Raw genomic sequence first — 12,475 nt, 5'->3', positions numbered from 1 at the left:
AATTTTTCAAAAAATCGAAATCATATTTCAGGTTTGAAAAACCAACTTGTCTTTCGAAAGGCGGTAAAATTGACACTATATTGTAACATGAAAGCAGAAAAACATCCTCAGTATAGGCTGATGCATTTTCAGACGATGTTGGAAGCATAACAACAATGTGAAGTGCAATATATGCCAAAAATAGTTTGCCCACCACCACAGCATAATATCATTAAAAATCATTTAACTAATTCGCATCATACCGCTCAGAATTCATCACGGGCTGTCGCAGCCAACAACTACTACTACTACTGACTACCGCCACTACGGTCCCCTGTCAGAGGCTAGTTTTTAAAGCTGGCAATAAAAATTTATGTATGTAGGCAGAGGGCATCTCTTCATTTGGATAATGTACAGTACATTAACTATGCTGCCTCAACTTTTGGCTTGCTTAGTTATAAACTTTCATAGAATATTTTCGTTTCATAATAATTAATGCATTGTAACTTATTTACATTGTACATAAAATGTACTTCTGTTAACAATAATTGTCTCAAATATAATTAATTTGTATATAGCTGAACTATTAGTTTTCGAATATGCATGTTTAAGCGAGATCAATTCTAAGATTAATCAAAGATTAACTGGTTCAGACCAGTGTTTAATCGCAATTTTTTTTATAATCATTGGGCAGCTCTGGTAAAAAGTAATTGATGTTTTGTGAAAATGATAAGATTGTCGGCTTATGTTTTCAGTGAGCTTAACTTCAGCCAAATAATTCATTTGTAATATATTTACATTAAGTTACTGATTTGAGAAATCACGGAGCAGGTTTTACTGAAAAAAAATATTTTCAACAGATAAAAAAGTAGGGTGAGGCCTCCAAAAAGCTTTTTCAAATATGACAAGGATAGTTTGAAGACCCGGTAAACCGTCTGATTAAAAATGAATTTTACAGTCACTAGCTATTTATTAATAAGGCTCCCATATAAGTTGTTTCTTACCTTTCATTAGCTGCTGTAATTATTGCAGTTCATCACATATTAAAGTATGACTTGATTCAAAACCTAAGAAATATTCTAATTTAAAAACAGTAATAGCCAATCATTCATTGGACTTTTTTCATAGTTATTTAGGAATTTATGTTATAAGATAGTTTCTGTGCATTAGTTCCATGCTTGTATTTTGACTCAAGAACAACAACTATCAGCACTGAAAACTCAGCACTATTTACAACGAACCTCTATTATGATGCAGAGAATCAGATATTATATTTAGAAGAAACATAATTGCCTGTATTTGTACTATTATCTTCAGTGTAATAGAAAAATAGAACATAAATAGGAAACTTCAGTTTTCTACGAAGCACTTGTTATTTCAAATGAAATTTGGCTCAATTAATTTGCATGGAACTTTGTCAGGTGGTTTGATTGGATCTATATAAATACTGACCTGAATGGAGGTTTCTTCACGTCACAAGAATGCAAATCCAGCTTCTCTAATAACATCGGTTTTTCCTTACAGAAAAGTGACTCAGAATCCAGTTTATTGGAGCTGATATCCAGTTCTTTCAGATTGGTCAGTGAATCAAAGCTGTAACAAATAGGCATAGGTAACCATAATATATGTAATAGTATTCATTCAGGCTATGGTAATATATGTGCTTATCTGACCTTCAACTATTTTAGATTGGTAAGTGAATCAAATATATTACAAACAGACGTAAATAACTACAATATTGCTAGCATTTTTCAATAAAAAGAAAATATTTTATGCTTGTTCAAAATTTAAGGTGACATCTAACTGTCGGTGTGTAAAGTATAGAAGGTTCCGATTTTTTTTCGCAACTGATTTTCAGGTCTAAAATATCGGTTGATTAATCAAATCTGCAACACAATATTACATTTTTATAAAAAATATTGATTATACCTACTATTTAAACTTATGGTCGCAAAAAATAAAAGTGAATATGCTGATTATACAGTAACACCTTTAAGAATTTAAGGTAAGTAATGCTTATCATGGTTAACCATCAATTATCATGTGGTTGTTGTGTTATTCGCACACTGAAAGTCAGCAGTTGTGAACTGTCTCATTAGATTATTGGCAAAACAAGTTGTTTCTTACCTCTTATCGCCCAAGAATTATCGTTTATCACATATTTAACCCTTTAACGACGATCGGCTAACGGCTTGGAAAGTACCAGCGGACGGGGGCAATTACTAGGGCGATTTGACCCTTCGACATGACTGCATAAAAACTGCAGTAACTTACATCACAACTGCGGTAGTGGCATAAATCAATCTGCATGAGAAAGCTGAGAAATTATTCTACAAGCTCATTGTTTTTGCATGCAATTAGCTTGCAAATGCTTTCCAGCAAACGTGTCCATTTGTTGAAGAGATGATTTTTTTATTTTCATGTGCCAACTTCTATTGCATTTTCCAAATTGATACGAATAATCGACAATGTTGTACAAATACTACTTGCAAGGATTGATAGGTTCACAACAGTTTGCAGAAAAAATTGGTCGTCTAAGGGCTTTGAAAGTTAAGTTATGAGCTCCGATACATTACGGGAGCGCACCTCGAAATTATCAGTGCGCGACCTATAAGACAAGCAAAAATTGAAGACCTGACATGGCCGCCTAAAAATCGCAATAACTTGCATACAAATTGACATGGAGCTATAAATTAATATACATTGGACAGCTTAGAAATTTCTCAACAGGCAGCCAATAATTTCCTGGAAATAGTCTGTGATTATTTTTGACAAATTATTAATTTGTCCAAGTTTTCACTTCTTTTTCCATAAAATATCGATAACAAATACATTTTTAAAAGCAATAACTCTGTGAAAATGATTTATAATAAGCATCTGCACAGTGTCATATGTTTGCAAGAGTTTGCAAAAAAAAATTTGTTAAAGTGCATTAAAAGTAGAATTAGGAGCTTCGGTGCATTGCGGATAAAGACCTTCAAAATGCTCATGACGCCATGTCGATAACCGTGCAACAGTCGCCCGACAAGGCAGCTCAAACCTTGCTATAACTCTCGTGCAATTTGGCATAAAGCTGCAAATGAATATGCATCTGAAAGCTGAGATATTTTTCTATACAGACTGAGATTGTTTCCTCCAGACAGCTTGTGAAAACTTAGCATTTTGAGATCTATATGTTTGCAGTTATGATTTTTTGCATTCAATTTATTAATATGTATTTCTTGAAGCTATATATGTATCAATTTTGCATATCAACTCATTGCACAGACTCATATGCGCTGCAGCAAAGATTAACTGTTTGTGTACAAGAAGAATGAAATGGTGGGCCTGTATTCACACATTTGGTGAAGCAGCAACAGACAAGAAGCAACATTTATTATGAACAGACACTGCAAATCATGGAGAAAGCAATCTGCTACATTGCAGAACATGTGAACTGAACTCTCTTGATTATTTGGCTGCCCTGAAAAGGGCAATGGACAACAAATACAACATATCAAAGCAATGCAAAACAAATACAACATATCAATGCAATGCAGAACAAATACAATAGACTAGATGACATTTCAGCAAATGTATGTACAAAAGCTAAAAATACAAAGCAATGAAACAGTTGCCAAAACTAAATAAATTACAATTTGTAAAGAAATTTATCTAGCATGGTAAGGAATAAAACATGACTCGCACAAAGATACTCCACATGCTGGGCATCTAAATTTAGTTTCGCTTCGTTTACGGGTGCCGTCATCATTTTGCCTTGAGCAGCACTTACAAACTCTATATTTTGGTTTTCTATTTTTTCCTGGACTATTTGGCACTAGTCGATGAGGGGAAGAAGTTGAAGCGCAGGAACTAGTGTATTTGCGGCAAGACCCAGTGTATTCAAATATCTGTTCAATTAATTTATTTCGAAACTCTAGGTCAGTTATTTTACAGCCGCTATGTACTCTATAAACTATGACTGCATTATACACACAAATATCCAATAAGTGAAAAAATAATTTTTTGTACCATTTCATGGTTTTACGCGCAGCGTTATAATAATGCAAGTTTTGATCTGATTTGTCAACTCCCCCCATGTATTTGTTGTAATCCAAAATAGCAGCTGGTTTGCAAATTTTACCCCCTTTATAATTTACTTTGCCTGTATCTACGACTTCCAAGTTTTTATGCATAGTTGAAATTACACAAATACATTTTTTATCTCTCCAACAGCCAACCATACTATCACCATTAGAAAAACTCGTTGTTTCACCTTTTTTAATAGCTTTTCCATTACATAATTTTAAATCTTTAGGAACACCTTTTCTGTTTGGACGCAGAGTTCCGCAAACATGAGTGTTATTTTTTATAAGTTCAGCAGCTAACTCTGGCGAATTATAATAATTGTCCATATATAAGCAACGACCTGTATTCAGCAAACCATTCATTAATTTCATTACTATATTATGGGTGACTCCTCTGCCGGTACCTTCAGCTTGCTCTCGCTCATCACCTATGTACACAGACAGCTTGTGCACGTAGCCAGAGACAGCATCGCAGAGAGCAAATATCTTAATTCCAAATCTGGATCTTTTAGATGGAATATACTGTTTGAAGCTAAGCCGTCCTTTCCAAGCCAGCAAGCTTTCATCTAAAGATATAAATTTACCTGGCAGTAAAACAGAAGATAACCGCTCACATATCATGGATAACACATTGCCTAGCTTGAACAATTTATTGCCAGCAGGGTTTTCCGAGTTGTCAGTGAAATGTAAACAGTTTAAAATCGTTAAAAACCTGTCTCTTGAAATCATTTTTCCAAATATTGACGTAGATAAATGGGCACGGGTAGACCAGTAAGATTTTAGAGTAGGCTTTTTAACAATACCCATGAGCACAACTAAACCAAAAACTCGCCAAATATCTTTGTCATCGACAGGCTCCCAGGCATCGCGATGTTTTTGAAGGCCATATCTATTTGTTTCGTTAACTATTACATTCATGATGGCCGATGTGATAAAAAGTTTTAAATAATCAAGAATACTTATCTGACCAGGAATTCGACTTTTTACTCCTGCCAAGCTTTCATCAAAATGCAAATCTTTGGGTTTTAAGTCGGCTCCTCTTTGAAAGCCGTAAATACTCCCTGTTTCATCGCCGGCCGTTTCACTCTCATTTTCGCTATCAGATTCACTCTGTTGATCTTCTATTTCACATGCATCGTTTTCCCCACTTTCTTCTGACCTGATATCCTCTTCCTCACTTTCGAACCAGTTGATGTCTTCATCTAAACGTACTTTTTTGGCTGAGCTGGAACAATCGCGTCCGTCCATGTTGACTAGCTTTCCAAAAAGGAAGAGCATGTTTTTGCAACGTGTTCTTCTTGCACATGCGTATTAGGGATTACTTTTCAGTCTCAAAACATTACTACAAAACCTACTGAAATTGATGAAATAATTAATTTTATTTTTAAACGCTTTTTTCTTAAAAAATAAAATATTTTAAAAAAGGTCTATCGGAGACTGATTTCTAACGGGCTTTCACGTGATTCGGCCTCTGAGACATTGCCCGGTTGACGGGCTTTCACATGATTCGTCCCCAAAGAGTTAAGTATAACTTGATTCAAAACTCAACAAATATCTTAACTTGAAAACAGTAACTGACAATCATTTTTGTACCTACGTCATATTTTTTGTGGAAGTTATTCCCCACTACCGATGACTGATTAAATACCATGTAGCAGGAAATCTGAGTTTATATAAGACAGAATACAGTTCTAAAACATGATTATGTTCATCTGTTGAAGTTATGAGCACCATCAAGTTTGCATGGATATTTGCAAATAAATCATGTCAACTTTGAAAAAATTCTGAAACTAATGTACAAGCTTTAACAGAATTGATACATATTATGTTGGTTTTTTGCACATCAATAAGCCAATAATGATCTAACTAGATACAAGTGAAGAAACTTGGTAAGGTGTTAACATTTTTATCCGCCATAAGATACCAATGAACATGTATGGTAACACAACATGATGTGAGATATTATGGTCATTGATTCACAAGAATATATTAATTTGTTTGGATGTTTTGCATACTTCATCTCTCTAAGTTTGTCTCTCCTCAGTTGTATTTTTATAATAAAGAGGACACCTCAGAAACCTTTTTGGCATTTATTCTCTCTCTTTAACTTTTACCCAACTAGCAATACGCATGATTTGCAATAGCCTTTATCTTTAAGGTTACCTAGTTACTGAGATAAAAATAGTTGTTTTAAACTACACTGACAAAGTTTCAACAATTCAAAAACTGCCCGAGTCACATACAAACAATTACTCTCCGCATAGAATGTAGTAGCTGCACAGTAGCTGAGATTTCAAATGTTTGCCTTAATTTTTTCTCTACAAAGTTTATTATTTTACAGAGAAATAGTTACATACTTGTTAAAACCTAACACTTTAAATTGTGTACAAATTGTCATACCGTAAAGCTGGTGCCATGAAAATGCCACAAACTGTGTAGCAGATTTTCAAAGCATTTTTAATCATTTTTGCTACAACTGTGTAAAAGCACGAGACTGGCAATTTATCAAAGTTACTAGCTGTACTATCTGACTATCTGGCGTTGCCAGAGTAATAAAAAAGTTCTGTGAACTGAACATTTATTTATTTTCAACAATTAACATTCTAACTTTTCAAGTTCATATCATGAGATAATATTCTTGTGCAGTTCAAATAAATTAGGTGAGAGAAAAAACAACTGTAAATGATTTTAAGCTTTTTCAAACAACCACAACTTTTAAAATTCCTATCATAAAAGATTACAATAATTGCTCTGATTGCAATAAAAAATTACTTGGTATATTTTTATATGATAATAGTTGGTTTCAGTTTTGGCATCGAAAGGTAAAAATATTGTATAGACATATAAAGAGGTATTGAAACCCATAGTAATGATATAATGCAATCACTGTTTCTTAAAAAAAATCATTATTAAAATAGTCACAAAACAATATGTCAGCCTTAGAAACTACAATTGTCTACAATAACTTAAATACCTTTTGAAGCCATGAGCAGCAAAGAAATGCCACATAACAATGAACTACTTGCAGAGTTCTTAGCTTCAAGACAAAAGTGTATCATAACTGCTAAATCTAACTTATATGAATTCAGCTTACTAAAATTACTTAAAAAACGTTTTTGTATGTATTTTAGTAATCTTTTAACTTCAATTTTATTACTTACTTAGGAAGTCGCTTTTATTGCAACGGATGACGCTGAAATGAGATATCATTGCCTAATTTGATTTCAAAAAATATTTTTCTTGATACCGTTTTTTGGGAAAAATTAGCCTACTAGACAAAAAAGGTTTGTGTTTCAAAAAAGTTAGTAGAATTCATAGTTTTAAATAACACGTCAATGAGAGTAGAAATACCTATAAACCTGCGCTATTATCAGAAATGAGGAAATGTAGTGTGGGTGGAAAAAAGTTTTCGGAGCAGATGAAATGAACTAGGTAAACAAAGAAATGTAGATGTGTAATAAACAGCAAGTATGTAAAATACGAAACAGATGATTTACAAATTATACAACTAATACCAACTGAAAAAACCCATTAACTATCAGTAACTCGTTGCAATCAGTTCAAAAAATGCCAGATTTTAATTTCAAGATGATATTTTGTTGATATCATTTTGCCCAAAGAAAATTAGCCCTAATAAGGTGAGGACTAATTAGCTTCGCGTTCCTCAGAGCGAAAGGAGTCCATCGAGTTTCAATCAATGCGTAATTTTAAAAGGAAATATCAAAAAAATGATATATATGTTATGTAGTAAGAGCAAAAAAATGTTAGAGCTTCTTTAGTCTTGCGGTTAAAGCGCTGGTTTATGAAACTGGGTTCGCAATCCTGGTGAGTTCAAGTCCAGTCCAATTTGAAAATTTTGGTAGCCTCAGCTGGTCATACCTAATGACAGACTACAGACAACAGACTTGAAACTTGGAAAAATATAAACATGTATATTCAAAACCATTACAGAAAAAACAAGGTTAACAATCTTTAGTAGTCTTCTGAACCAATAATGTTTCAAACAGTTCATAGCCCTACCATTGGTGAAACAGTTACAGGTGAAATACACTGTACATAGTGGGTCATTGCAAATTAGATATTGTAATACAATAATTTTCCTTAAAATATAAATACATAATTATTCTAGGAAATGGACATATTTTTGATTGGCTCTATGCACACAAATAAATGTTTCCATTTGTTTGTTAAGTACAGATACGATGAGCTCATTAATCAGCTACTCACTAATCAGAAATGCTTCTTATCAAGCTAAGGCGAGCCCAACTATGCCGCTCTTTGCCATACACAATTACTTTGCTCTGCCAGCCTTATATAGTTTGTTGTAGAGGAAGAACAAGCCTGTTTGTGTTCCATAAATGATATAAACATTTAAGAAAACTAAGAACCCTACAGAAGCTGTTTCCTTACTGAAGGTGGCAGCTATAATCTGTCTTTTTTGTTTACATTCATTTTAGTTAGCATTTCATTCATGCACAGTGATACAATCAAAAATTTAACATATCTAAAAACTCACTACTCTAGAAACAATAAATGAACAAGCATCATACCAGAACATAAAAGTACATAATTAAGTAAAATCATTAAACTTAAATTATGACGGCTATCGTCATTGTAAAATAGTTAAGGCGGTGCCAACATAAATTTTATTGACTTCTAGAAAGGAGTTAAAACAATTTCATGAAAGCTACTGCTGAACAAAAAAACGTTATTGAGAGTTTAGTTTTTAAATATGTTTTAAAGGCTGAAGTTCTTATGGAAAAATAGCTTTTTATGTTTAAATTGTAAAACTAATTTTGGAATTAATTGCTATTTTACATGTAGGTTCACACGGTGACTCAAGGACCAAAATTATCAGCGTTAAAAACTAACCATTATTTAGAACAAACATCTATCATGATACCAGAGAATCAGATATTGTATTTAGAGACAACATAACGGCCTGTATTTGTACTGATATCTTTAGTGTGATGCCCAAAATAGCACACAAATAATTAACTATAGTTTTTTACTAAGTGAATTTTATGTTCAATAAATTTTGAGCAAATAATGAGCATGGAACCTTGCAAGTTGTTCGATAGAGTTTTTTTTGATAAACACTGACCAAAATGGAAGTTTCTTCAGGTCACAACAACGCAAGTTGAGCTTTTCTAAAGACTTCAGCTTTTCCATGCCGACAAGCAAATCAGAATCCAGTTTATTTGAGCGCATATCCAGTTCTTTCAGATTGGTCAGTAAATCGAAGCTGTAACAAACAGGCAAAAGGAACCATAATATTTGTAACAGCAGCCAATCAGGCCAAAATACTACATGTAAATACTTAACATTCAACTTTCCTAAATTTGTACGTTGACTGAATCTCTCGCAACCAATCATAAACAACAACAAAATCGCAAATATTATTCTTTAAGAAAAAATTATTTCATGGTTGTTTATAATTTTAGGTGACATTAATTTGTCAGTGTGTAAAATGTAGATGCATAGGGTTTATTGCAACTGGGGTTAAACTCTAGAATATTGGTCAGTGAATCAAGGCTGTAACATAGTATGACACAAAAACTGTGTATGAAAACTGATATAACAAAGTTGTATTATGTTGATAATACATTAAAAATTACTGTAATAAATACAATAAATTATTTTTGAAATTTCATCTGGGGCTATATTGTGATTTTTTTCAATAATTGCAATGATAATGTAACTTACTTGAAAGATAGTTTATTATTTTACAAGCCAATTTATGTTTTTGCTGAATAGTATCAAGGTCTGGATTTGTTTCAGCCATTTTCACATTAGCAAAGTAGTTTCTTATTAATATAAATGTACAATGCTTGTGATTTGAGATTTCAAAGAGCAAGTTTTACCAAAAAGAAAAACAATTTGTTTAAAACAACAAAACTTTTTGTGCAGCCTCATAACACTTTTTTAAATATGAATGTTTTTAAATCAAAGAGCTTGTCAGCCATCAGATTATTTCAGATTATTATATCAGATATGTTATCTTCCAAACAGAAACAGCCATTCATTTATTAAATCTCCATTATATTTTTTGGGAATTGTATCCCCCTACCGACAACTGATGATACCATGTAGCAGGAAATCAGAGTCTATATGAGACACAATAAAAATCTAAAGAATAGTGATGCTCATCTGCTAAAGTTTTAAAGATTTGTTACCGATTTTAATGTCTAAAATTGAATGATGCCCAATTGTAACTAATTCTTAAAATAATATTTCATTTAACTGGAGCATTATGCATCATCAAACTTAAAAATAGGTGAAATAGTTTAGTCTTTACAAAGTCATTTGACAGATATAATTATACAAAACGGTTATTAATAAAGGGCCTCCACCTAGCTATGAATGAAAGATAAAAGCTCTAATATTATTACTTAATCATTGTGATACGGTTTCCAGGTGATGCAAGTAGCTAACAAACATCCCTAAGTATATACGATATTGCTATACAACCAGACCAGCAGAATTTGCATCAACAAAATATTTACCAAAGTCAACGCACTAGGTCAGCGATGTGCAACCGTTTTCATTGGACTGCATGTGGCTCTCAGACATTTTTATGTGGCCACAGTCATCTTCTCAATTTTGTCTTGTAATATGTGAAATATGCGCTGCGCAATCAATGAATTTCCCAATCACAAAATTTCCACAGAGTACATGTACCATGCATTTCAACTTTAAAACCAATACCCTTTATATTTTAATAATTAGAGGTACATGAAGTTGAAAGTTGAAAGTTAGGAAGTTTGGAAATCCCAAAAAGTGTAACATAATATTTCAACAACCCAAGAACTTGTTATTGCTAAACCAATAAATAAACATGCATCAGAATAGCAGAGCATCAAAAAATACATATTGAAGTAACGCTAAAAAACTGAAATGGTTGACAGCTATCTATGGTAAACTATCTATCTATCTATCTATCTATCTATCTATCTATCTATCTATCTATCTATCTATCTATATATCTATCTATCTATCTATTTATCTATCTATCTATCTATCTATCTATCTATCTATCTATCTATCTATCTATCTATCTATCTATCTATCTATCTATCTATCTATCTATCTATCTATCTATGGTAAACTAGTCAACAAGGTGCAAACACAATTTTTCACGAGTGCTGATTGAATTAAAACAACTTCATGAAAATTGTTGCTGAAAAGAAAACTTAACAGGTAATTTAGTTTTTTTTTATAAAAATCTCAAATATCATTTCAAATCTAACACTTCCGTGATTGAGCCTGATTTCAATAGTTTTCAAGTTTGCTTTTTGTATTTAGTTCATAAGATAATTTCTGTAAAATAATTACTAATTTATTTTCATGCTTAGTGACTCAAAAACACAAAGTATTAATGCTGAAAACTCACCAATATTTACAATAAACATTTATCATGATCCCAGAGGCAGCGATATAATGACTTGCCTTTTTACTATTATATTTAGAGTAATAGATAAATGGCACACAAATAGTTAACGTTAGTTACTACTAAGAGAATTTTATTTTCATTAAAATTGGCTTAAATATTTTGCATAGAACCCTGTCAGGTTGTTTGATTGAGTGTATATAGATACTGACCTAAATGGAAATTTCTCCAGGCCACAAGAACTCAAGTCGAGCTTCTCTAATAACACCGGGGATTCCATACCAACAAGCAAGTCGGACTCCAGTTCATTTGAATGCATATTTATTTCTTTCAGATTGGTCAGTGAATCAAAGCTGTAACGAACAGTCAGAGGAACTATTATATATGTAGCAGTAGTCAATCAGGCCAGAGTAATACATGTAACTATGTGACATTCAACTTTCTGAAATTGGTAAGTTAATCGAGTCTGTAACAAACAGCCATAAAAAACACATTATTGCTAACAGTATTCAATGATAAGAAGTTATTCTATGTTTGTTTAGATAGTTTTAAAATAGTGTAATTGAACAAATAGCTGGGAAAGCAACAAAATTGTTGTTTATCAGTTCCATGGTGAAACGACTTTTTGTCGCTTTCGGTAGGTGTTTATTAAGCTGTTTCTTAGCAACAAGAAACAAAGAAGTTAAGCGGTAGTATATCTTTAATGCTATTGACAATATGTTAGCTAATGAATTACAATAGGAAGCACCTATCTGAGAGGTGTTGCTTTTTGCTAAAAGCTAAGGAAATCGTGACTCCTTTGAAAAAATTGAAGTTGAAAAACCAGTCAACGTACGACTCGTAAATTCAAAACAAAAAATGAAAATTTATTTAATCCCTTGATCATTTGTGATTTTTTGTCGGTTTGATATGATAATAATTCACATGAGGAAAGTGATGTCAACTCTGACTACTTTGAATATGCAGAACAAAGTGATTTGTTATGGTAGCTCAGACGATGACGATGCTGCAGGCATCGGCTACGCTGTGGCATTGAATT

This window comes from Watersipora subatra, chromosome 6 (genome assembly GCF_963576615.1).
Source record: "Watersipora subatra chromosome 6, tzWatSuba1.1, whole genome shotgun sequence".
Classification (NCBI taxonomy): domain Eukaryota; kingdom Metazoa; phylum Bryozoa; class Gymnolaemata; order Cheilostomatida; family Watersiporidae; genus Watersipora; species Watersipora subatra.
The sequence above is the reverse complement of the archived record's forward strand: the minus strand, read 5'-3'. Positions refer to the sequence as shown.